This window comes from Columba livia, chromosome 5, assembly GCF_036013475.1.
Source record: "Columba livia isolate bColLiv1 breed racing homer chromosome 5, bColLiv1.pat.W.v2, whole genome shotgun sequence".
NCBI lineage: Eukaryota > Metazoa > Chordata > Aves > Columbiformes > Columbidae > Columba > Columba livia.
The window spans coordinates 59,463,451-59,491,318 of record NC_088606.1 but is presented as its reverse complement, the minus strand read 5'-3'; the positions used below and the strand labels follow the sequence as shown (position 1 = coordinate 59,491,318).

Sequence of the window (27,868 nt, the reverse complement as noted above, 5' to 3'; positions counted from 1 at the left end):
CTTTTCCATCTGACTTTGCCACAGATGTGGTCCTTTTAAAGGCAGCAAATTTGCTAAGTCTAATACTTAGTACTATCATTACTATGAAATATAGTGCTTTAGTGCCAGGAAAAGAGAATTAGTCAGATCTTGAATACTGGCACATATATTCCTGATCAGTAATATTTACTGAAAAATAATTATTTGAAATTATTTTAAAACGTTTCACTAGGAAGGTATTATTCCGGGTATTTTTTCATAAAGTTAAAAATATCAGTCATAATAAAATCATCTAGGTTTTGCCGTAATCATTATTTACAAATCTTATGCCTGAAATCTGTTCATGTCTTGTTTTCCTCCTTGGTGTACTATCTTTGGTATTTCAATGTTTTTTTTTCTTCTTTTTAATTTGAACATATTTGATCAGTTACTATAATGGTTAGTCAACTTTACCCCATGGCTATAGCTGGCATCACAATGAGATGTCCTACTTAGCGAGCAGAACACCTGTGCAATACCTTCAGTTTTAAAGTGGTTTACACGTGTGATTTCTAAGTACACAATTCTAAAGACAAATGCAGGCTCTGCTGCTAGTCTGGAGTTTCTGGCGTGGTCTTATTTCACAAGAACTGGTGCTTCTTAGGTGACTTCTCTGGGCAGTTTATCTCACCCAGCTCACAGTTGTAACAATGAGAGCAGCAGAGTTTTGCTGTTCTGTCCCTGTGAATGGCACCAGGTCCACTGCTCAACTGCTGCCCCAGACTTAGAGCACTAGCATCCTTGGAATTTTTGCAGTGTATTTTGCCACATTCTCAGGATATACCTGTGCACAACCCTGAAATTAAAGAGCAGTGCTTCGCTGTGCTTCAGTTCCAAATGTATTTGTTGCAATCCAGGGGCCCCTTTTCCTTATTTCTGTAAGCGAAGAAAAATCACCAGGGCTTTCCAGGAATCGGCCGTAGCTTGATGCCACCACATTGCAGAGAGAAATCCCATCAGAGTTCCAGACCCGAGCAGACAGAGGAAGAAATGCAGCTGACTCAATATGAGTGATAAAGCATACTTCAACTTTATTGCCCGAGATAGCGTGCATTTATACCAAATACCATAATTATGCATACTTGTCTCTATCTAATAGGCTAAGCACTAAAAGGTTACATTTACTTACTCCACCTACTTGGGTTTAGCTAGCTATGCGCATCCCGCATTCTTCTGACTCTTATCTCTTCAAGGATATCCTGACCCTGCCTTAGTTAGTACTTTTCCATTCCCCCCTTTCCCACGGCCTAGTAGACAAGCTAACTAAGGCCTACTTATGTCAACTAAAATGGGCTCTGCTCGTACAGTTGCTTGGTGGACTCATGTCCGTGCTCCTTGAGCCAATCCCCGACACCACATCATTATGCAAACGTAGGGCTCAGTGCAATCTTGATAGCCAGTATATTATGTACATGTAAATAGTTAACAGTTCTATTTCCTTTTTTTGTTTTTCAGAAGTAACTCCCTTGTGAGCATCCCAGAAGTGGCAGGTATCCAGTGGGTTCCCGATACCTTCAAGCAACACTTTCTCTTCACCCAATTATATCCTTAATTTGATGGCTTCTGGCAATAAACTGTTTTGGAACCCCTTTCCCAATGGGCAGAAATACATGCTGGTTTTCAAAGTACTAGGCTGTCAGCTGTGCCAAGGAATTCTCTGGCAGACAACTCATTATGTCCACAGATAGAGTCTGACAAAAAAATTTGCTCCAAGCCACAAGTCAGAGGCTTAACCATTGTTTGTGTCAAGTTGCTTTACAGCCTGTGATTTGGGTGAGTTGGGTGGGAATGTGGCTGTGAAGCAGAGTTCTTTGTTTGAGACACAGGCCCCCGCTTTAGCCAGCTTATAGAGCCATACGTAAAATGGCCTCTTTGCTTTCACTTAACAGGATGCCGTTCACCTTTCTGCTCTGCTGAGCACCATTTCATGACTTCACAGCCCAGGAATTAAACCCAACACAAAGCAGCTTTACCAGAAATTGTCTACAGATTAAATTAAATGCCTGTTCTCATACAGTGTATCTGAATTGTATCAGACCCACTTCTCAGTTTACACACTTGTTCCTGTCAGTAGGAGTCAGCTACTGAAACACGCTGCAGTCCTTGGGAGCTCGTCTCTCAGTGGTTCGATGAAAGTACCGGAGATTTTGTGTGTTCAACATGATACTTGTTCTATTGTGCTTCATAATAAGAAAAAAAGCTTAGTCTGCTAGTTTAACACCAATGTATTTCATTGATGTAGCTACTGCCACTAGCTCTGTTTTGTGCTGCACTTTCTAAATTCCCACTGTCACAATGTTTGGCAGTTTGACTCCTGGGGGGTTTTTTGTTCAAAATTTTGAAGGATGTGTAAAATTCAGATAATTTGACAATTAGATAAATTAACGTAAAATAACCTTCACTAGTTTAATTAAGTTGTGCCTTTTTTCCTTTCAGATTTGTCCATTGCATTTTCATATGTGGGGAGTATAAAGCTATTAATTTTAGGAAGAAAACTTTTAAACTTAACAAAATTACAGACCCAGCCGTTCTCTACTAAAGTGGGTTTATTCTGTATTTCTTATGTTTTTATTTTCTCATGATTGTTTACTGTATAACTGAATTGTGCAACTGTTCGAGAGAATCTTGACTCAGAATATGCTGCAACTTGCTTTTTGCTTAAAAAAATCTATCTCACCGCTGACGGTCCAGCTGGTGTAGCTGATGAATAGATGAGTTTGGGGCTCATCATATTTTTTAATGTTTCACAACCTTTAATTTCTCATTAGCAGTATGCTTCATGGTTGCCAAACTTATCCCAGCAATCTTTCAAAGACCAACACATTATCACATTACTCAATATAATCTTTACATAGATTCTGTAATGATGTTATATGTGAAAGTTGTCTCAAAACTTGAATTTGGTGCTGTATTCCATAAGGATGCAAAGAGACCATGGATTTACCTTCGCATTTCTGAATGCAGAGGAATCTGGTGAAAAGTTGGCCCTGATTCATCCAGCCTCAGTCAGATTCTACAAATGATGATTTTATTTATGAAAAATGTCAAAGATCACTCCTTGCAAAAGAATAGTATCATCTTTAATGACCAGACAGCCTTTAGAATGAGTTGGTTTTTAACATTAAGGTTTTAATTCCTCCAAGTTTTAACATGTTCTTGTGAAACAGTTAATCAATTGGACAACACTGAGTCATTTTAAGAGCAGGTCAAGAATTAAGGTGCTGTTTTAAACGGCACATGGCTTTCTAGTCAGAAAAGGAGATAGAATAATTGTTAATTGTTTCCTACTAGTCTTTAAAAAAATCAGCTTTTTTAGTTGCATAGAATATGAAACTCTACTTGCTGGACAAAATTTTTTTCTCTTACAATTGATTGAAGAGTTTTCATGCCTATTGTGCCAGGAATGTCATCTACTAACATTAGAAAGAAGACTTATCATAAATGAAATGTTTTATTTACTGCTGTGCAGTCATCTTCAGACCACTTTTCTTGCCTTTGTTTTAACTGATGCTTCTGGAAATGACTGGTGGGTAGGTGGGAGCACAAGATCCTCTCTGATGGCTATTGCACTTAACTATTTTGGCAGAAGAACTTTCTTTTATTCCAAAATCGTGTCAAGTTTTTACAAAAGGGTTCTAAAGTGATAGAAAATGGATGTATCCTTTCCTGAACAAAGTGCCAAGATCCATCAGATGAGTATCACCACACTCTAAAGTCATGGCTTTGTCAAAATTCAAAGGGGAATATTGTGTTACGGCACTGGAAGTCTCTCTCCATCACCACAATGGTGTATGTATTTCTGTCAGCAACCCAGGAAGGGCTTCAAGAAAGAAAAGGAAAATATGAAGACTATAATTTCTACCAGGACTGTGATATCCAAGTACCTTCTTAGGAAAAATGTGAGGATATATGTCCTGTGCCTGCAGTACCAGCTGCATCGCCTCCTTCCAGCACGGCATTTGTAGTTACTCAGCCTGGCTTTGCCAAAGGTGTCTTTTATATTTAGGGAGCTGAAAGTACCAGCAAAATGAGAACCCATGAGAACCATGTTGTTACCTTAAATGCCATGCTACCGGGGCAGTATGTACACGATCGTACATGTTATTCCACGCTAGACTTCACTTCATTGCCCTTTCTTGTATTGCTAATATAGTAGGTTTACTTCTTCCTACCCAGTCTCGGTCTGATTCAGTGTTTGTTCCCCATTCACATGACCAGAACTCTCACCCAGAACCTTATCATTTCATGTCTTGACAGCTCCAGTCGTCTCCATTCTAGTCTCAACGAATACTGGCTTGCAAGAGTTGTTTCTTTTAAAATATTTTTCTTCTTGTTATTTTGATGTTCCATTGTTCCCTCTCTTGTCCTGTGAGATTATTTGCTTTAACTTTTTAGACCGCACCTTACCATCTCTTCTGTACTTGAACGGCTGACTGTATGACATACGTAATGCCAGCCTTTATTGTCCTTTCAAGTGTTTCCAATAAGTATCTTTAAATTCCCCCCTATACCATTTAATGCATGGTATTAAGGAAAACTCCTCAGTGCTCTTTCATAGTCTTTTCATTCCTTCCTAATTGAGACCTCTAAATTCTACTGCAGTTTGACTATATAATCATAGGAGTAATCTGTCATAATACTTCACAAAGAACGTGGAAATACTTGGCTACTACCAAGTGAAGCTCTGGGACTAAATTCAACCAATACTAAAGTTGGCAAGACTCTTATTAAATACACTGCAGTCATATTCCTTAAGTACAATTTATGCATTACAATATTACTTGTACTAAAGCTTACCAGGAAAATGTTATATCTGTATCAGCCCATCTAATGTACTTTTCTTGACAGTAAGTTGATAGTAAGAATGTGTTGGCTATTCCTTTGTATGTATTAAGAATAAGAAGTCTGTTTTTTCTCAGATATGGCTATGGTCTTTCTTCCTGCACATGGCAGTGTGGCATCTAATTGCTACTTCAACACCTCAGGCTCACAACAGATTCCTCTGAAATTCTCAAAACTGTTGCTTACCAACAGATACCAAAATTCCCCGAATATTATTTATGCTTTTGGATACCAGGTTATCTAAAAAGTTTGCCATGCATGAGCAGCTCCTGCATCCCACACTGACATGCAGCTTGGCAGTGAAGCCCCTCACAGGTTTTAACACAGAGTTGACCCATCTCCTTCCCTCCTGGTGGAGTTCTCTCTGCCAGCATGATGGATGGTGACTTTTGAGGCTGACGTGTCATGCGCTCTCCTTGCTCTGCTTGGGTTTGGCTTTGAGTTGTGTTACTGTGAGGAAAAGCTTGACTTGGCTCGGGTTCCTGGGGCCAAGAGAGGATTTTCATTTCAGACACATGTAAAGTGGGCATGGAGCAAGCTATGAACTGTCAAGTTATCTTCTCGTATATTTTTTCTAATGACTGGCGATGATTCCTTCACTTCACTTTCTGTCCTTGATGATCTGTTTGTAAGGTGCTTTGCTTTGCCCCAGCATTTGTGCAGGTCCTGGGTGCCTGTCTCAGCGTGCTGTCTCTGGGTTGTTCCAGGACACAGACAGCTGGGCACTGCAGAGCGGAATGGAGCTGTACCAAAGCCCTTTTGTGCATTCTGGTGTAAATCTCTTCTGAAAACGAGAATTTGGGTCATATTTACGAGGATCTAGAGGTGTCTAATGATGAAGATAGGCAACCAATGGTATTTCCAAAGAAGTATCTTATATTGTTTTTACATAATTTGCTAATTTCATAATTTTCTAGATCCCTCTCCCTGTTTTCTCTCTGCCTGTGAAATCCCACAGTTGTGTAAGAGGCAAAATATTTGGGTGATGAGCAAGTGGACGGGAAACTTATCTACAGTTATCTACTTATGTATCAGGGTGGCTTTGAACTACTTCATTACATGTTCATTAGTTCACGTTACAGTTGATACCGAGTGAATCCTATTAGTGTTTAGCACGTTACACAGCTTTGGAAGTGGTAATATGGGAGGCTTCTGGAAAGAAGTAGTTTGTAGCCTTAGATTGCTGGGAAAGACTTCTTACCATCTTCATTCCAAGCTGAGAGGCAGAAACCAGGGACAGAGACTCTAAGGGATCGTGAAGAAAGTTACATTATTACAGAAAACAACAGCATTTTTGTTAGAAGCAAACATACTATAAGCTACCACAAAATAGTAAGGTATTGGACAAATGTAAGTAAATTTTTCAAATAGGGCAGTAGCAACTTCGTAAGTATTCATTTCTCTTTCTAATCAATGATGGCATGATCCAAGCAAATATTTCCCAGATGCAGTAAATTGTTGCTTTAATTTCTGATTTGATTTTGAAGAGTGGATTGTATTGAACTTCTCTTAAGCAATTTAGCTGAGATTTCCATTTAGGCTGGACAAGATAATAATAGAACCTAAGTTTAAGTTTAAGGTTAATCACTGCTGTGGCAGAGGGGAATAAGAAGTAGAATTTTTAAGTCAGCAAATTTTAGTATGTTTCATTTGCAAATGCATAATATCACTATATATAAGTGATCTCTGATAACTTTTAGTTGTGAAAAGGCCTGTAGGAAAGTAATCTGAAATTTAAATATGTAGATAAGTATTGGACCAAGAGTTAGTGTAGGATTGAATGGAAAGTAGAAAGGGAAACATGGCAATAAAAATGGTGGGATAAAAGCTGTCTATAAACCTTCTGTGTCTGTAATCATTAACAAAGGCAGTCTGTAAAGTTTTTATTGTATTCTAAGACTATGCAAAACTGCATTAGAATGTGTTTACATGTACATTTAGCATATTTAAAGAAACATTCCTTGAAGAATATTTAGGATTGAAAGCTACATTCGAAGACAATATGATAAATGCAAGAGGGATGTCTTGTGAAATGCACCTTTATTAAGCTTGATTACTGCAAAATAAGAATCCAGTTAAGGCATTGAAAAGAAAAAGACAGACCATCTGTGAGGGAATTTGCCACAGATCTAATGCTTATCTAATTTTTCAGATAAAATGGGCACTGTACTTTGCAGGGAATGAAGAAGTTAGAAATCATTTTAGGTTGTAGTATCAAAATTTTGCCGGAAATATGAACAAATTGGATAAAAGCAATGGAAACAATGCTTATAGGTCAGTTAAACACAAGGTTGTAATCAAATTCGTTCTTTGTAGATGGTGACATTACATTCTACCATGTTGCTGAAAATTCTTGAAGCAATGTTATAGGAAATGTATTTCTTCCCCTGAGACATCTTATCTGATTTTTAAAAGTGAACACATGCACTAAATTTCTTTTTGTCCCAGAAATTCTACCAGTGTATGTGGGGTAATGAGCAGAGGTGGCTTTTGTGTTGCTTAACTGAAGACTGTTTCCCACAAAGAAACTAATTCTTGGTTGATTCTGCACAACCGAGGAAGATAAAATCTGTTCCATTAATTTTTCTACAGGTAAGATTTCAGGTTCTTGTTAACAAACTTCTTAACAACAACAACAAAAAAGATTGTATGTGTATAACTCCATGGAGAGCTCATTGGGAAGCAAGGCTGAGCAGTGAAGAGAGTGGTTCACGTAGCCTGGGCCAGGTCAGGATAACAGGGTGTTGCCATGGCCTGGGCTGTTGCTCTGACCACACAAATGAGGTTGCTCAGAAAAACTGAGATGTGCGTAGAGCTTGGCCTGGATTAGATGAAGATAATATTATAGTGTGGTATTGCAGGTGCTTTCTCGACTGCTGCACTTTGCCCGTGCAGATTGATAAGTTATGTAAATGCAAGTTGGATTTGTAGATGAAAAACTTCCCAAAATTGTCCTATTAGTAAAAGTATGAGACTATGTCGTTACAGTACCTATCAAAAAATCGTTGATTTTCTGCAACATAGACCTAATTTATTCAATAGCCAGTTATCCAATACCCAGCAAGTATGCTTCAGAGTCAAAACACTATTTAAGTATTATCTAAACCCCTAAATAGTGGAGAATAGTCTACATAGAAGTCTTTGATTCTGTGAATTTTGCATGAGCAGCTGTTTTCAGCGTGATCAGGACCAATAACTCTACTGAAATGTTATTTAGCTCTTGTCTGTCTGGAGGTGATCAGGAAAATTAAAGGTATTAGGACTATGTGTGTGACTTAAGAATTTTAAATCCCACCTCTTACTTGCCTTATATCCCCTTCTCTTCAGTAAGCTTTACTAAAGATCTTTAGCTGCTTAGCTTACCTTAATATTGTGTATTTCTGTAGCAAAGAGCTTACTGTGTAGTTACATATTCCCTAATTAAGATAAAAGGACTTTAAAAGAACAAGTAGAAGGACCCTGTCATGAGATACAGGAAGAGAAAATATGTTCTACAAGGAACTTAAGTATGATAATAAACATTGAGATACTTGTTTAATTTCTGTGTGTAAAATCAGTGCCGTTCTGATCACATCATTCTGCTTTTTAATAATTTTAAGCCTACCTATATCACTTTTTTGTACTTCTGTAATGGTAATATTATTTCAAGGGTGGCTCTAAAAATCTCCCAGTCTTTGTAACCTAGATAACATTTTATCTAAGCTTTTTAGGTATAGTTAAATACGTTTCCTGTGATAGTCAAAATTACAGTTGCCACCTGCCATGGTGTAGTATTTGCTGGTCAAGTGAAAAAGTTTAGTCTTACTGTAAAGTAAGCTGCTTAAGTACTTTATGGTGTCCATATGCTCTTTTTTTATTCTTTTCTTTTCAAAATACAGGCACATCCAGACCACGGCTACTTTTGATCCTGTCAGCTGTTCACCTTTAGCAGAAAGGTATGTTGCATGAATAACACCTGAAGCTTGATTTCATTGGCCAAAGTGTATCTCTTTATTTTGGTATGGTTTGTTTTCTTTTGAGTTTCTCTTCCTGATACCATGGAAGTAACTGTAGGCCACCATATTGCAGAGTATCTCGGCAGGAGTTAGTGCCATCAAGAGGCAATGCAGAAGATTGATTCATTCAGATTAAGCTTGCAGAACTCACCTCTGAAGCTTCCCCCCAGATGTTTTACTTGAAGCTGGTTTTAAGTACAAAGCCTCAGTTCTGACCTTTGTTAGGAAATAGTGAATGGTGGAGAGTCAAAGGCCAAATGCCAAGTGCATTTGTTACCTTTTGCCATTGTGCTTAAATAAATTATGTTTGCGAGAGCCCTAAAATGGCACTTAATCCAGCGGTGACTGTTCACAGAAGTTGCGCCATCTTTCCTAGTAATTTTGGTTTGTGGTTGCCCAGTCTATGAGCCATAGTAGTCAAACTGAATCCAAAAGAGTTATTGTGGATTAGGTTCATGTCACCAAGGTCAGAGGCTGGACCTGAAGTACATATAATGCATGGATCTCTGTTCTTTGCGCATGATTCAATCCAAAATGTCTCTTACATTTTTTCTATCTTCACCTATTTTCTGCCTTTATCCAGTCCTCAGTGATGCTAAGAACTATGTAGGTCTTTATGCACACTGTGTAATATACACAAAATTTATTCTATTCTTAACATGTCTTCTTTCTTTTATAGTAACCTTTTGGCCTCCATCTACCAAAGCACTTACGGAATTCCATAATATTAAAACAGTGAACACCTTGGTGGCATTTAAGTAGTGTCAGTACCGGATCTATGTGAAACTAAAACTGAAAAAAAATGTATTCTGTGCTCTGTGTACATATTCTTGAACATCCCAACAAATCTCTAGCAACATTTGTCTCAGGCACAACAAATGAGATATATTTTTTGGTTTGGACACAAGTTTCTTGGTCACTGAAGAGAAAATGGAAGGGATTAGCCCATAAGTGGTCCTATCAAAGGACCATTTCAGCACTAAGAGAAATGGGTATAAGATCTGGTCAGTCTTATCATAGAAACCTCTCAGCTTTTTTGTGTTGTTCTCAAAGATGCCTGGTTCAAAATTTGACGTCGGTAAGCCTACTGGCATTTTACAAGCAAAGATGATCCCTACTTATTTCAGATCATGTGCTTAAATCTATATTCCCAAAGGAAGACTTGTTTTTTAACAGTAGTAATCCTTTAATTGACTGGGTGTGGAAGCACCACAGGGCCTCTTACTGGTTCCTGGTGAGAGGCTTTCTGTGTATAATCTGTTGCAGATGTTTAAAATAACCCTGTTATGAACCTCAGTAAGTTTTTAGTCTTTTCTTTGAATATTTGTAAAGCTGTTATGCCCAATACATTTAATGACACAAATGCACTTTGTGCAATGGATATTGGGATGTAGAGTATTGGATGAAATACAGGAGTTAAGCAGAAGCTAGCAGAAAGTTTTGTCCATTTGGAGAAACAGTGCTTTAGAACTGTATATCAAAAAATATAAATTATTTTGGAAAGAGGAATAGAAGATAAAAATATAGGTTTCTACATTTTTATTCACGTTTGTCACCTAAGAAGGAGTTTAGAGAAAGTGTAAAGCTGCAGTGTTTTTGTGTCTTTTAAACACTGGCAGCTTGTCCTTTCATTGGGTTCCAAACTGGTTTCAGGTGTCCTGCAAACAAGGGTGACATATTTGTAATATTAAATTATTTACTAATAATATTGTTTGCTATTTTGTCTTTTTAAACACCTTAGATTTAAAATAGTCTTGGAATAAACAGCAACATTGAACCACCAGAATGATAAAATTACCCTGGCTATCAAGAGCTGGAAACATTATATTGACTTAGGAAATCTTATGCAATATCTGCTAAGTGTTTGATCACATTACAGTACATAAAAGTGCACTAAATTATACCTTATTTAAAGTAAAGTGTACAAAATAACTTCCTTAGAACTTTTTTGCAAGGTAAGATATCTACAGGTAGTAAAGTGTTCTTTCTTCATTCTCCTGGATCTTTAAAGCTTATTTTACTTGACAAATGTTTATTTCAATTGGAACTTCTATAGCAAGTTTGTAGCAGGACTGGTTAGAGCTGATTGTAAAACTGAAAATAAGTATTTTAAGCACATAAAAGGTTATTAGTAAAATAGGGCAAACATTTAAGAAAAGCTATCATCTAAATTTTAATTTTACTTACTTTTGGTAACTCAACTTCTGCATTTGTAGCTAACTCCTGCTTTGTAGAAAAATTAAGTAAAATTATTGGTATCTCTTTCTTTCTGTTGTCTTTTCAAATATATTTTAAATAAATAAAATACAGTAATTTCTCTCAATGTAAATGAAGAGAGAGTACATAAATTCAAAAGCCTCAAACCTTTGATGCTGCTTGCCTCTTCCCTCCTTATTCCTTTTCACTCACTTAGGTCTTTTTTTTCCTAAGCCTCACAATTCTGCATATTTTTTTTTTCATTTGTCCCATTATGATGACTATTTTTCCTTTCCAAAGCAAGGAATCTTATAGAATGACTTAAAGTTCAACCTCCTGTACATTGCTGACCCAAGCATTAAATGATTAAATCCCTAAAATGCCTTTTAACAACTGAGATCTTTAACACAAGTAATAGCTTTAAACTTCTTTGCAGGTTTCTTTCTGATATTTGATGATCTTTTCGTCAAATACTATATATAATTTTGCTCTAACACTCTTTTTTTCTGGAATTAGAGATTAAATCACTATTTAACAATCCCTGTCTGTTTGAGATACTTCTGCTAAGTTGAGATATTTTGAGAAGGGAATATAATTTCATCCTCAGTTTTATATACTATACCATTGCAAGTAGATAAGATTTTTCTACTGTAATAAATACGTGAGAGATGCACCTATTTTAGAAGCTATTGATTCTATAGAAATATACTGGATTTACAAGTCTGATCTGGGAAAGAGCTACAATCATGTCAAAGAACTAGCAGGAAAATCCTTACATGAGTGTTATCTGCATCTTAATTCAATTTCAAACAACGTTATTTCCGAGCTATCACTCAAGTTGGTGTCAGCAAAGACTAACAGCTTGCCACGATGGAGGAAAAGATAAATACACTTTATTTCACTGTGCCAGCACTCAGTACTCTGGTAAGCATCTGGAAGCCATTGAAAGCTGTCCAGGACAGCGTTTTGCTTGCAAAATAGCTGAAAAGTTTGACATGCAGTAATTTGGATCCTGCTTGGGGCTATATTAATGACTTCCTAATTCCTCTAAAAATTATTAAAGATCACACTAAACAAATTTTTCATGAAGCTAAATGCCTAATTACCGTTTTATTAAAACCAGCACTGGAAGTGGAAGCTAATCCATGAGCAAAAAGGAGGAGTAAGACATGCCGGAGGGAGAAACTACTTCTGTCAGGGGCACACATGGTACTAACTGCTCTGTATGGACAGAGATGGGGCGTTATTCATGATTGCATTACAGAGTAGAGTGCAGGAATGTCGAGGGTTTAGATTGCGGGGTGACAATAAAACCCTGGCAGACGTATTGTTAACCTCCCTCTTCCCTCCTCCTTCCCCTTTGGGCCCCTCCCTCTCCCCCCTTCCCACTAAGGCCAGGCGATCGGGAGAGAAGGAAGGACAGAGAAAAGAGAGTTGGAAAAATAAAAATGTTTTACTAATGCTACTAATAAGAATAGAGAAAATAATAGAAAATATACAAAACTACTCTTGAAAGTCTCAGCAACTGCAGAGCCGGCACCCAAAGTCCTGGACTGGACCCTGCAGCCAACCGGAGCTGGATTCAGTCTGTCACTAGGCCTCAGTTCGCAGGGACGATTAGCAAGGTCCTCTCCTAATGCCGGCCATAAGCAAAAGGGACGAAAAGAAGGGAAAAAAGGGACGTGATCCTTGTGATCTCCCACTTTTCTATGAAGTATTCATGTGAATGAAATGTTATACACAGTTGGTCAGTTTCTTGGTCGCTTGTTTCTCGTTGCCCCTCTCACAAGATGTCCATCCATGCTTATCAATAAGTTCACATTCCATTGCTATATTTACCAAAACATATCTGGTTCTCCAGGAAAATGCAGCTAATATGAAAGCTTTAGCTGACAGGCAAATTCACTAGAAGAGAAACTTGTGTTTTAACAAAACCAGGACAAGGAATTTAAAGTTAAAAGTGCAGCAGTTTGGTCTTTGAGGCCCAGGGTAAACAAAATCCAGGGTAGTGGTTGCATTTTGTTTTTAATTTTTTGAGTGTCTATCACAGAAGAAAAACAAAGCATAGTGGATCTTGAATTTTTCTCTCTTCTGTTTCTGTCCCCCAGACTGCTGCTTGTCTCACAGAGGTTTATGTGAACTGAATGTACAACTCTTAAGATGTTGGGCATAGCCCTTCCAAGCTCTCGTGTCCCTCAAGATACACCGAGAGCAGTTACTGAATTGTGTGCTCTCAGGGTACTGACGGACTGATTGCCACAACCAGTCCATAACTGCCTATAATTTTCTTCTGCAATCTCTTTTTGCCATCCAAGCATTTAGATGCCTGTCTTTGACAACAGCTCTGGTGTGGCATGGCTATGTAACTTTCTGTCAGGCTGCTGCCAAACAGTCCAGTTGTGAGGAGGAGCTGTGAGAGAGGAAAGCAACTAAATGGTGAGAATCACAGAATCACAGAATGGCTGGTGTTGGAAGGGACCTCTGGAGATCATCCAGTCCAACCCACCTGCCAAAGCGGGTTCACCAGAGCAGATCACACAGGAATGTGTCCAGGGGGGTTTGAATGCCTCCAGAGAAGGAGACTCCACAACCTCTCTGGGCAGCCTGTTCCAGGGCTCTGGCACCCTCAGAGTAAAGAAGTTTCTCCTCATATTCAGTACCTGTGCTCATGTGTCCCACTGCCCACTGACCCAGGAGTTGCATTTGAACTCAGGCTTTGGCTCCCTGGCCCGGCCTGGCACCTCCTCATCGCTACAGACTTGCCTGGTGATCTGGACTCTTGCTCGACGCTGTTGCCATCTCTGGACCTGCTTTGCTGCTCCTGTTGGAGACTGTGGGCCGTGTCGATGGGGTCACTGCCCTGTCTGCTGTGCCATTGCCCTCGGTGCCTGGCTTGTCTCCCTTACAGAGCAAGGACAACTGGAAATGTGAGATCATCAGGCAGTATTTGTTTTGGAGCTGAGAAAATACTACAAACATTTCGGACTGCTTGTTTATTTGATTAGCGTGCTGGTTTGCCTGTTGTTCCATATAATAAGACTCAACATATTCTACTTCTTTCTAACCGTAGAGGAAGAGACAGCCCTGGTCTCCTGCATTTTTGTAAACAAACTGACAAATATACAAATAGATGGGCTAGGATGTTTCTGTAATTTAAGTAGAAGCCCACCTGAAATACAGGTAGACAGAGAAAAGCATAAAGCCAAAGGTACGTTCTATATATGTTATACAGAACAAATAAAATTTGATGTAGAGAGTAGTCATTCCCCTTCTGTGCTGCCTTAGTGCAATGATCTCAGAAGTCTAAGCAAATGGAAACTACTACTTGGGATGTTTTTCATTCCTATTGACTGATTTTTTGGGAAATTCCATATTTTAATTAAATTCTTAAGGCAAATATTTCTAATATAAGCTTAGCTGATTTAATAGAGATCTATATATTTTGCATGTATTTTCAGATTAATCATAAATTTATTTTTTGAAAGTTGGAATTCTACATGTTGAAACATGAACTTTTGTCTGTGTGCCAGGAAGGTGGGTTTCTGAACTATGCTGCTGTTTGTGGCTGTTAGAGAAGCAAAGCAACAATGCAGAGACATATGTTTTTATGATTGGTACTGTGGTTCTACTCTTAAGTACTTAGTTCTTTTGGTCATGTTTTATTATTAAACACTGGAGCCTGCAATAATTAGCCAGGCCAATAGTAAAGGTCATTTGATTTTGCTGGGTGTTTCATTTTGTTCTGTTTAACCTTAAATGGAGTGATGGGGTAGTGCAGATTCACTTCACAAGACATACCAGATGTAGGACAGGATCTAGTTTAGCTATTGGCATTTGTCAGTCTCAGGAAAAGAAAATGCCCATGCTTAATAGAAAAAGGCTCTATCTTATCTTACACATCTCTAAACAAAGCATTAGTTGTCCTTTCATTTTTTTTTGCCTTGGTTTTGATTTGTATTGTTAATGACTCCACTTATACTTTGCCTTTGGTCAATCAACACAGAGGATCTCCTTTTTCATTATGCAGAGAAGTTTCTCCTCACCCCTCATTCAGTGAGGCCTTGCTCCTCTTGAGCCTCTGTAGCCGTCCTTGCTCCCATCAGCACCGCACACTCACCACCTCTTCTCTAAAGCCTTTAGCACCTCCACACTGTCAGTATCTCATGTTCTTTTTCTGCTGCTCAGCCTTTTCTGCTGACTCTGTAATGCTCACAGTCTCAACTCCACTGACGGTGACTCTTTGACTAACTGCCCTGCTAGGGCTTCAGCTCTAGGTTTTTCCTCAGCTTCCAGTCCCCGTACAGCTCCTGCTTCACACGGCTGCGCTGTTTCTGTGCGGACTCGCATGGTCCTTTCTTGTCCGTTTGTCACATTTCATTCCCACTCCTGGCTTGAGCCACAAGACTGCATTGACTTTTTCACACTGCAGACAGGCATGGCCAAGGGGGGTCACCTCTTTTGGATGTGGTTTTAATCTGTTCCCTACAGGTGCAGTTGTTTCCACCTGCTTTTTTGCTTTCATGCCTCACTGATCCCTCTCCTGCTCCCTTCTTTCTGCCTGAACTTTTCATCTGTCTTCCTATCATCAGGAATATATTCTTGCTACTAGCTACTTGTCCATTCCCAACCAATCTCCATTATTTCTTTCCCCTCTAAATAATTTCTGGCCAATACACCAAATATAACTCCCCTTTTTCTTTCTTCCTTTCATTTATTGCGTTGACTTGTGCATCATCTTAAATTATTGAGTTGAAAGGTGAGAGATTTGAAACCAATATGAAACGCTATTTTGGGGCAGCACATTCTTCATGGAACATCCATATGATCCGGATTGTGTTTCCTTTGAGTCTACAATAAATCATCTGCTGATGTCCATAAGAGCAGTTTTATGCTTTGTATTACTCTAAAGCAGGTGTTTATGTCAGCACTGCTCAGTTGTGAGACTCTTTCTTCATGTTAGAGACAAGTAAGTGTGACCTGGTCTGCAGTCCTGCGTATTGAGGAGGACACACCTGCTCTGATATTCAATAACTTGTAACTGTTACATACTTTATAGTCTGTAAATATTTGCCAAGATATGAATCAATTGCCTTTTAAAGAAGATAAGCACAGATGACAGAAGAGGTGTTGCTATGCTTTCTTGACATTCTGAAAAAGCACATAGAACCAGGAAAACTGCTGTTATGTGTTCCTCTAAATATTAAGGCAAAATTTATAATTCTGGTCATAAGTTTACATGAAGTTTGAAATACTTCAGAAGAGAAAGCAAGTATAGTTCTACAAACAGCTACCAAAAAATAAATCAAATTGTGCTCTTGGGTGTAATTATTTTTATGCAGGCCATGCAATAAAAACAGCAGATACCAGTGTGTTGTGGCTTAGTTGTATGCATGTACCTTTTGCAGGCCTTTTGTGACTCATGGCCTTGCTGTAGGATAAGTTCCCAGTGAACCATTCCTTTTCATCTTGTAAATGTGTGGTAGCACAGATTCTACTTGAGAAAAGCACCTTTTTTAAAGGCCCACTGTCAATGTGACACCTTGATTTCAGATTATGATTTTCATGTAAAAGTTCTCTAACTGCCGGACCTGCACACTTGCTCTGGTTACTTGGAGTCAAGGTTGTGTAACCTTCAGTAGTAAAGACACATCAGACAGAATGTAGGTACCAGTCACAGAAATTGCTTTACACTGCTTGGAGACTTGGGACACTAATTAACAGTTCTGTTAATGATACATGAGACGAAGGAGCCGTGTAAATAGATAAGACCAATGCACAGAAAGCAGAGGTTTATGGTAGGAATGTACTGTTTTTCTAGAAACACTTCTCTGACTACATTTCCGTTTCAGCCTTAGTTTAACAAAAAGGAAAGATAATTCCCTTCTTTTTTTAAATGCCTGACAGAAGATGGGTAGGGGGAGAGAGAACCTTACAAAGGGAGAGGGCAGGAGAAAGGCAGAGCAGCGTGCAGGTATTCTCTAGCAGGTGATATTTTGTACGCACAGTGTGAGTCAATACCAACAGGGGCCTTAAGCCTCCTGAATCCCTCCACTCCTGGTAATTCCACTCGTTAAATGTGTGGGCAGCAGCAAGAAAAAAGACATTTTCCTGTTGAAGAAGAGGAGAGAAAATTCTGCAGGGCTTTACTCAGAGCCACATTAAAAGAGGGAGAGCTTGCTGCCTCGTGACATTACTTGTCACTGTCTAAGTATGTTACCCATAGTGTATGCTAAATCATTTGCTTTCCATGCGTCATGGCTCTGGAGCATGGGAAATAATACAAAAACTGCTATTACAGTCTTAATGTATGGGGAGAGTTTCTGACTATTAGCTGAATTGGCATGGATTTCTTTTTCTAGCAGAGAGCATCACTCCGTGGTCTAAAAACAGTTAGGAAAAAATAGGGTCACAGGAAAAAAACCAGGATCACAGTTTATTTTTCTCACAGGTTTGTAGTAGGGGATGTATGTGAGCTGCTGGGATTTCATTAGATCAGTGTATTTTGGCAGAAGCTCTTGTGTCTTATATGGACTGTGCCGTGTGGGATCCCAGCTACCGTGACTTTGGAAAATACGTTGAAGATGTTTCAAACAGACCTACTGTTTATGTCGCAGCTGGTTAGAGGAGGATCCCTGTACATCTGCCATCTGCCAAAGAGGATAATGTGTTCTGTAACTGGCATTCTTATTAATATTGTAAGCAGCAAACCTTGCAGATAGAGCAGGAAACAGGAATCGGGCTCATGGTCTGATCCTGACTCTGATGGTGTTTTGTGCAACCCTTGGAAAATGGCTTAAGCTGTCTTGCCTACTGGCTTCTTACACTGTGTAATCAGAAATGTTCTGTACTGTTTTGTCATTTTCTGGTGGGAACAAAAAGCTACATGTCTTTATTTAAAACATGCTCTGATGAAAAGCTACCTATGAACTATTCAGTGCTCTTGTAGCAAAATTCAGCTGCATCTTTGAAGCTTTAAAATGAAGCGAGCCTCACTTATGATAAGGGAAGAAGCGGATCCTGATGATATTCCTGCTTATCCTTTAGTTCCTATCATAATTAACAGCAAAGCTGACGGTGACCCTCAAACTGCTCTTATGGTATTGCTGAGCTCTATAAACTAGCTGAGAGTGAAAGAAAACTTTGGTCACTGCCTTCCAAGCAGACTCTCCAATAACCATTGTAACAGTCCTTGTTCCCTCAAACAGCAATGCCTTCCCACAGAAATTTGCAGAGAGCTGAGAATTGCCGTATACTATTAATAGTATTTAGACTGCAGTTCAAGGCTTTGAGTTTTTTCATCTAGCACTGATGATATCTCTGCGTAGCTCATTAAGCCCTGTAACCCAAATGAAAGACACCAAAGGAGTTGCCTGTGAAGCAAACGCACCCTTGCTTCTTGCTGTGGTGTCATGGTACACCTAATGCTGCGTGGTTATCTTGGACCATAACGTATTTGGCAACGAGAAGAAAATATCTCTGGAGATAGCGGAGAGAGGTGTTTTCAGTGTGAACTCATGTCACCCTTCTTTTTGTAGCTTATTGTCTGTTGATGAATTTTAAAGAAGCCCTTAGGGATTTGGCACAGAATAAAAGCATTATGCTAGCTTCTCAAGTCAGACTATCCCAAACCTGGTTTGTGTTGCTTGTTTTCCTCTTAGCTGGGCTGAAGAAGGAACTTGCATAAAGAGGAGCGAACTGGAAATTGTTCGTATCATTCTGCGAGTGACTTTTTTCTGACATTCTGATTTAAGACATTTCTGTAAAACTCCCTCAACCCATCACAAGTAACTAAGATTTTGTAACAGGTGCCACAAGCAGCTTCAGTGGTTGTCCAGCATTGTAGTACCTCATGCAGACCAATCTTCAGAAACCATCAGTTTGTTCTCAGTCACACCTATGATGAGTAGGATATGGGCTAGATGTAGCTATTGTGATAGTTTCAGTCTCAACATTGCTCAAGTTTTCTTGTAAAACTGACAGTGCTCTGCCTCTTTTCCGTGCATCATGTTTAATAAGTACATAATCTGTACAAGGCAGTACTGATATTTGAAAATCAGAAGTTGATTTATATTAACTTATAAGACAAAATTTTGCATGTTTTTCACCTGTGTTTTAAGTTCTGATATAGCAAAGGCTGTTTCCCTTCAGTATATAATCCTGGAAGTACCTAACACCTGACACTTATTTTCTTTTCCACAGCCAATAATTTTGCTGTTCACTAATCACACTCCATTTTTATCAGAAAAGCTAGTGTAAAAGATATGCACTCACCACATAACAAGCACAGCAGATTTGCAGTAGTTGTAGTTTTGGCAGTAGTATAAATACATTTTCATGTTTTCAATTATACATTAAATCCTTTATAGCTGCTTTGAGAGTTCTGGCATAGAGTATTATATGGTATAGAGGGATAAGAAGACCCAGAGCAAGGAGGATGAATAAGAAGTGGAATTCCTAGTTACAACAGGCCTCTCACACTGTACAGGCTTTAACACAGCTATTACCAAAGATTTCTTATCCAGTAACAAAACAAGCCAGTAGCACCATTTCTACTGTTCTTTTTGTCTTTCCTTCCAGCTCCCTGGCAGAGGTCAGGGAAAGCCCCTCTCTTGCTCTCACAGCTGAGGCTGATAATTGCAACTGATACTTAATGCAAAGCAGGTGGGCAGCCAGGGAAGGCTTCTCCTTTTCCAGCCCTGGTAGAAATCTGGGCTGGTGTCTTTCTCTGTGGTGGTTGATCTGTGGTGTTAGCTGTGCTTGAAACAGGGATGCTTGCTGGACTTCACAGAGACGACACCAGGTAAGGACAGATTGACTGTGCTCTTGCCCTTTTCTTTAGTTAGTAGGTATGATGTGCAGCTGGAAACCACTAAAAGTGGTAGGGTTTTACTTTCTGAGTGGATAAGCAGATAGTTTTTGGCATCTCAAGTGTATATACTTGGTTCTTCAGGACTGATGTTCTTAGGTTGTCTGCTGCTGAGAAAACCTGATGATACTCAGTATCTCTGGGAAATGCTGAGGTGTTTTAGAGCTAGTCCTTAATATCTGTGTTGGTGTATATCGCTTTGCTCTATTAAAAGGGCCTTATCGCTAGAGACTGTGATGGCTTAAGTGCAAGCACAGACGTGCTGCTGTGTTAACTACTGATGGATAGATTGGTCTCTTCAGATCTACCAGTATTAGATACTCTTTGGAATGATTACTTGTGCTATGTTAAAGTAAGGAGTGAACCAGAAAGTGAAACAGTTCATTAAAGACTTCATTTATAGCATGAAAACCTGGTAGTTAATCTGTAGCAGAGCTGCAATTGTTCAGGTAAATTCTAGAACAACCTCTGGCCTCTAATGAGTTCAACACAAGCTCTAAAAGTTGCTGTGCAGGAAATAGTAGTGCTGAGGAGTTTATACAGTGTAATGAATTCTGACTGTGCTTTGGAGGGTTCTGCAGGATTTTTTTTCATGTGTCATTGAAGTATAAATCTCTGGAGTCTTTACCTGCTTAGATTGTTATGCCACTTCAATCTCTTCAGCTTCCCATATATGTGATAAATTATTTTCAGCATTTTTGATGTTTCTGTTTGCAGTGGTAGCAGGAGTCTGGGGACCTCTTTGTGTTGGTGTTTTAGCTTTGCTTCATAACCAAGAGCCCAGCTGTCAGGCCTCGCGAACAGCGCTGTTTTCTGGAGGGCTGAGCTCCTCTTGTACCACATCCACATCAAGCTCTCTGCTCAATTTTTTTTCATCCTTTGGATTTGGAGACCCATGTACAACTGGGGAGGCCTGAACTACTAGTTTACTTGTTGTAATGTAGTGCAGGGGTTGTGCTAGTGGAAGAGCTGCAGTGATAAGCTTGTGATTAAAATCCTAGTTCTATGATCTATAACTGGCATCTGGTTTGGTGGAAAGGGAAAGAAAAGGAGGAAGGTTGAAACTCTGAGGGCTGTCTGGGTTTGTTTTCATTCAACTGAAACAACAAATGTGTTTTGCTTTGATATTACTCCTTGAGCAATATTGCATCCCCAAACTTCTTTCAAGCATGGAAAGGTTCTCCAGTATGAACAAGCTCTGGGAAAGATTTTTCCAGTAATCTTTGCTACAAGACTTGACTGATGGTGAAATTTACTGAATTACCAATACTCTCTTCATCTTGGAACACGAAAATTATGATTTTTAACATCACATAGACATTGAGTATGTTCACAATGTTTTATCATATCTCCCTCCTCTCCTTCCCTGTTTGAGTAGGGGAGGAGCAAATAAAATTGCCATTAGCTATTGAGGAGGAGGAATAAAGTGGAATTCCTGTTCTTGATCTTGCAGCAGCCGCTGGTAGCAGGGAGCGGATAAAAAGGTGGTGGGTCTGGGCTGGCTGCTGTTTCCTAGGACAGCAAAGCTTTGTGTATTCCATGGGACACATACAAATCCTGCATTTACCCAGTCTTCCCATGTCACTTTAAACTGGAGAGGTCTGGAGAGTATCTCAAGTTTCTGACATTAAAAAAACAAACAAACACAAAACCAAAGCATGTGCACAAAAAGACCCAAATGAGCCTGTTTTCCTTGAAACTCTGTCCAGGATGAACTGTGTGATGTTTTGGTGTGTGTTTGGTTTTGTGTGTTTTTTAAAGGGCAGCAAAGCTATGAATTTTTTTCTCCTACCTCGCATTTTTCACGTGATTGAATTTAACATGAAATTCTGGTTTGTTTTACCCTTTGATAGCTCATCCGAGTGATTTATAAAAACTTTTACAGAGGCAGCACCATCTTTGATGCTTTGTTAGGAAGCCAAATCCCTCCAGGTGGCTTAGACAGATGCTAGCACCTTGACTACGCCCTGGTTTGTATACTGTTTTAGTAGTTACTAATTACTTATTCAATGTCATTACCACGTTTCTGGTTTTGGCACAAAATTACAGAGCAAGTTACAACAGTCACACAGAACGATCACTATGTATTCTGGCAACAGTAGAAAATGAGAATTGTCAGGGTACTTGCAAGGTATGTGGAGGAGTTAGTGTGTGTGCTTAGCTCTTAGAATGTGTGTTTATTTTGGACTTTTTGCATTCTTTATGATTTCTTCCTTGGCTGGAATTGAAGAACCTGAACAATTACTACTTCTTAAGTGCTGGAGTTCAGATCTACTTAGACTAAGCAGTATGGTTTTTTACAGTTTGGAATCACTTGATGAACAAAATTTCATCTCCTTGGTCACTTTTCAGAAATCTGAATTTTCAGAAGGTGTACTGAGGGATATTATTACTGTCAAGATCAAAGTTAGACAAACAAACAAAAGCCCCAAAACAAACAGTGACTTATATTGTTAGAAAATATTTTGTGTAGTAAATTCAATATTACTGTGGAAGTAAACAATATTTAACAAGATATAAAGAGGAATAACTTTTTTATCACCCTGGACGCTGCTGTGTATGAGATAATAACTTCACATTAGATACTCATTTCGTGTCAGTTCTCTTATTCACACCCCTTTCTGGAAAGTGTTTCCTAGTGAATGTCCTGTAGAGGGAAATGGTTTTAGCAGGGTTAATTATTTGGGCCAGAGCACTTTGTTGGGGCAGATGCTTCTGGTTTTAGCACCACCTCACCTGTCCCTGTGGGTATGTGCCAGTGCTGCACTGCACAGAGTGCAAACACACATGAAATACCTTTTATTGCAGATTGGGGAGAACTTCTCATCTGATTAATTGTGAGTCTACAGCAGGAAGTTCTTCTGGCATAACTAAGATGATTAGCGGTGTGATTTGTTTTGAGAGCATTGCTGTGCTGATAACAAATGGTTTATTTTTATAAAAGGCAACAGTGGAAGCACTAAGAGGGTTTTGGCTGGCTTAGTTAAGCAGAGAAAAAATTATAGTGAGAGGTCAACCAACACCCCTCTAAAAGGTCTTATCTAGAGTGGAAGACTTACTTTTTGCCTTTAAATTGCTGTTTAGTTTCAAGAGTTCACTTCCACATTGAAGATACAATTAATAATTAACAAAGCTATTGTCTAGATTGTCTTTGAGGCGAAACTCCTTGTGCTTGATTTTATCAACTCGCAGCCAGTCCACATTTTGAAATGTAGCTTTTGTGTCCATGTGATCTAGTGGCTCTTGAATTCTGTTGTCCTTTTCAGTTCACAAATAATCCATGGAAGAATGAGAGTAGTGCTCAGTGTAAATACAAGAATTGAGTCCATCATCTATTAAAAAGAAAGTACGGATTCTGGATCACAGGACTTGAACCCAGCCATTTTCTGTTACTGGTGCTAGTGGGGAGCAATTCACCTTGGTCAGCTCTCGAGGCTGGAGAAAGTTTTCCCCTATACAGATATTTCTGTTGTCTGTCATACTATTCACTTTTATAAACCTGTTGCTTATTTTTGATTGATGCTTTGTCTGAAGTTTCAGCTGAAAATAGCGAAAAACTTGCAAAAATGGGGAGCGAGATTGTGTTACTGCTACCATCAGTACCTTGCGGTACGTTTACACTGCAGACGTGATTCGAGATTCAGCCTGCCATAAGTCTGGGGCTGGTTTTGGTGGTCAGTGGAGACTACAAGTTTGTTGTTTATTCCCACAAGTGCTTTGCTTTTTGCTTCTCCATCAGTTCTCCGCCTGTTTTCTGAAGCCGCATTGTAAGCTGAACTGGTGTAATAGAATAAATCTCTGTGGTGCCTGGTGAGGGAGGGATGGAGAACTTCAGCTGGAGGTTGTGGTGCCAAAAGGTGCAGGAGGCACTGGGACTGCAGGGAGGTGTGTGGAGCTGCATCCTGCAGAATTAATTGCCAGGACAGCCCAATCCTGTCACTTAATCATCACATTGCAGAGATTTACTTGAATTATTGTGTCCTCAGTGGTGAATCCAGTGTGTATCACTGGTGCTTCTGGAAAGGTAGCTCTTTGCTTTTTGCACAGGGTGGGGGGCAGGAATCAAAGTTACCTTATGGGTTTTTTTTTTCCACAATGAATTGTAAGGAGAGTTTTTGTCTCCTTGCAAGTTCATTGGAGAAATTATGTGGGAGGTCAAGTAATAACAGTGTTCAGCCTTAGGCTTACAGTCCTTTTAAATATGAAAGGAAGATTTAAATATATGTATATATAGTGGGCAAAGAAAGGGCAGCAGCCAAATAAGAGACTAGGGCAACTCTGCAGGGAAAGCATCTCCTCAGAGGGTCAACACTGCCAATAACACGGCATACTCTGGTCTATATATTTTGCTTATTTTTGGGCAGTGACTTCTGATTCATGGACTAGCATTCACTATAGGGCTAAGTCAGAATGGGAAGTTAGGGTATTCTGAAATTGGAATATATGAAATTCAACATGCAGGCTAAATAACAAAGTGTGCTGACTTTGTTTAAAAAAATACTCTTTTTGGCTTCTCTTGGAATGAAGTTGTGTACTTAAAATTTCATTTTGAAACTTTGTTTTTATAATTATTGTTGTTGAAGTGGTGTCCACTTCTTGGCTAAATTGAGGCCATGCAGATATACTTAGAATGCTCCCTGGTTTTAATGAAAGTAGGAATTGAAAGTACTTGGAGCTGGTATGTTTGCTTTCCAGCTAAGGAAGCTGGCAAACGATGTTACAAATTTTTGGAAGAATTGTGGTTTTACAGACAATGAAAGCAATACTTTGAGCAACACAATGTTGAGATAGGATTGCTGAGAACATAATTACGATTGGCTTGCTGTTGTATAACTGATAAGTAATATGAAAACCTCAAATTATAATCATAGGATGATACAACAAACAGCCCTGAAGTCTGACATTTGCAAGATCAAAAAGGCTTTGTGAGACCTGGCGTACTTCTTGTTTAAAGAAACAGCTCCATGACACAGTAGCTGTGGGCTCTGTACCATCCAGGCAAACAGATCTTACAGAGAAACTGGTTTAGAAGTAACAGTTTGCTGTATAAGCTCTGAAAAGCCAGCAGAGATGAGCAGTTGTTTAAAATGTTGGCATTTGGACATTACTCATTTCTCCAATTAAAAATCATATTTATTTTTAAAAGAGAGCTGTATTGTTTTTGAAGTTGTATTTACATCACCAGAAAGCTCTATACGTGCCTTGCAATTATTTTATATGTGAAGATGTATGGGATGTTTTTTAATAAAACTGACTGGCTTTGCTTTGCAATTATATTGCAGCAAAGTGTTTTCAGTTCAAATGTTCCTTTCTAGTATATTTCTTCATATTTGCAATTTTTCTTGTACAGGATTTGCTTTCTATTTGGATGACTGGAAGTCAGGAGTGCTCTAAGACTTGAAATGAGCTTTGCATTTAAAGATTATAAACCTACTAAGTACTATTGTGTTACTTTTATGACTATAAAAGAGGAAAAAAGTTCATCTTTGCCTTCAGTCCACATTTTCTTAATCAAGATAATAGGTTGTAGGATTATTTTTTCTGAAATCAGATGATACATGAAGGTAAAGGACTGCTGTCTTCTAAGTTACAGTATTTGCAGAAACTAAGAAGCATTTATCCTGAACTATCCATAGATAAAAAATTAATTTCAATTTTACTTGTAATTGTGAAATTTTTAAAAAAGGCTTTAAAATGGTGGGAGAATTGTTATGTACATGTAGAAACCTCGGAAAATAGGGGAGCCCTGCCAAGTGTTTAAGTCTCCCGGGTTATAGGCTGAGGGAAGTGTTTGGATTTTTTGTTTGGCTTTTGTTATTGGTTATATTTTTTTAAGTGTTATATATATATATATTTATGTGCCTATAAAATTTCTGAGATACTCAGATAAATATCAAAGCTCTGAGGCAGCAGAAAGTAGCATAATTTGTCTGCTTTTCAGTTCATGATGGAAGATGTGCATGATAGACAAATGAACTAGGTGTGTTATCATCAAAACAGAAACATGTAAATATCTAGGCTGAATCTTGGTATAGGAGTAATGCAAGTTAACCCTTTTTGAACATGTATTTCTAAAATCTTATTTTGGCTGCTCTAAGTCCAAGAAAGTTTCTTCTGAGAAACCACACAGGTGAATCTTTGAGATTACAATCTCCCCTTTATTGTGTTAAGGTATTGTTTCTTAGGATTCTGAAACATAGTAGGGCATGACTCTCTAACAGATCCTAGATTTAACTTGAAAAATCAAAATACCAAAAGCTTTCCCTATTGCTAACATAATTTGTTGAGGAAAACCTTCTATCTACTAGCACATCAAAGTGTGTGCAGGATGTGCTTTTGTAAAAAATCGGCCACAGATCTGTACTTGCTTACCCTGTTGTTGGTCACTCCATGTTGTAAAATAGGTATATTCCCAAGACATGAAAAGCTGGGGGAAATGGCCACAAGAGCACATGTCTGTCTTCACCCTGAATAGCTCGAAACCTGCAGTTCTCTTGTGGCTGGCACTGGGTACAAATGGATTGTTTGTGACAGTAGAGAGATGCCCACAGTACCTCCAGAAAATTCACATAGCGAGGCTATCTGATTTTCATTAGTAGTTATTGTGTCTTTGTGAAAAAGCTGTTTGTAGCTACTGATGTCTCTTTGATCAGAATTTCATTTGTAGCTGTTTTCAGTTTGCTTTGCAAATGCTTGCGTTACTGTGTGCTTTTAAAATTAAATTTAAATGCTATAATATCTAACAGTGATTAGTTTCATCATTACATATGCATATTGGCAAGGAGTTGGGATACTGCTGGAGGTGAGACAGTGTGTCTACAAAGGTAGGCAGATGAAATACTTCTTTTCAACAAAGCAAAGGGAAGATGAACTGACAGTGAAACTACTTCTTAAATCTTCTTGGCCAAGAAGAAAAAATGCACAAGCCTACAATAGAAGAAAAGGCTATAAAAACATTATATTGATAATTTCAAGGGAGTGATTTATCAACTGTATGGTGATGGAAGTGCTAATTCTTTGCAGAAGCCTCTTCAAATACTCTTAAGATGTTTTGACATCCCGCTGCCCACGTTAAGTTGATGTTTAACTGGGATAGTTTTTGAAAGAGAGGAAATTTAGTCCTTTGTGTAAGAGTAGATACCCGTAAAGGCAACATAAGTGCTTGAGAGCTGTGCACAAACTTGACAGAAGTCTTTTTTTAAACAAAAAAACCTCACACAAACCAAAAACAATTCCTGTCTTATTGCAACATGAAGGTGATGTTTCACCTCTCTGATGGGAAGTTAATACATGTAAGATTTGTGAGCAGTTCTCTTCCTTAGTCTTTCATAAACCAAGTGTTTTAATGTAGCCTGTAGAAAAGCAGAAATTTATGTATTTATTCGGTCTCATGTAATATTACTAAATAACTTTGTTCTGGTTTCTTTCATTGATGTTTGTATCTCCTCCCTGCATCCTGGCAAAGGGTGGTGATTATGGGAAGCTGAGTCGAGCTCCTAGTGTGGTTTTGAAACTTTCTTGTAGTTTTGGTCAAATGGCCTGTGGCTGTTGTGCCACTGAGGCTGTCAATGGCAACAGTGACCAAACAGCAGCCCAGTTGCTCTGTAACTGTCTGTGCCAGCTCCTCAAATTGCTGTCACATCTAGATAGTATTTTCAAAAAGATTTGAACAAAGTACAGATTAGTTGAACAGCAAATTGGTTTTCATGTAATGCCACTGAGACTTCTGTTACCCAGAAGGAACCTCAACGTGATAGAAGAGAACCACTTATCTTTTAGATTCATCTAACTTAATGTGGGGGACTAATGTTGCTTTTATTTTTTATGAAGTGGCATATACTGATTGGAGAATGGGAGAAGGTGGTATAATCTCAGTTAAAACATTGGAGGATAATGAGGGACAACTTAATTGGGAAAGATCATCTCAGCATCAGGAGTGGTCTGGAGCCAA

The 27,868-nt window shown here is 38.8% G+C and overlaps 1 long non-coding RNA gene across 1 annotated transcript in view; it reads left to right on the top strand.

Moving 5' to 3' along the window:
• LOC110366091 (uncharacterized) overlaps positions 1-27,868 on the top strand; it is a 182,633-nt gene that overhangs the window by 24,434 nt on the left and 130,331 nt on the right. The window contains exons 6-8 of the long non-coding RNA XR_010473278.1: positions 1,474-7,452; positions 8,739-8,795; positions 13,160-19,851. This is a non-coding gene — a long non-coding RNA (uncharacterized LOC110366091). The remainder of the gene's footprint in view (positions 1-1,473; positions 7,453-8,738; positions 8,796-13,159; positions 19,852-27,868) is intronic.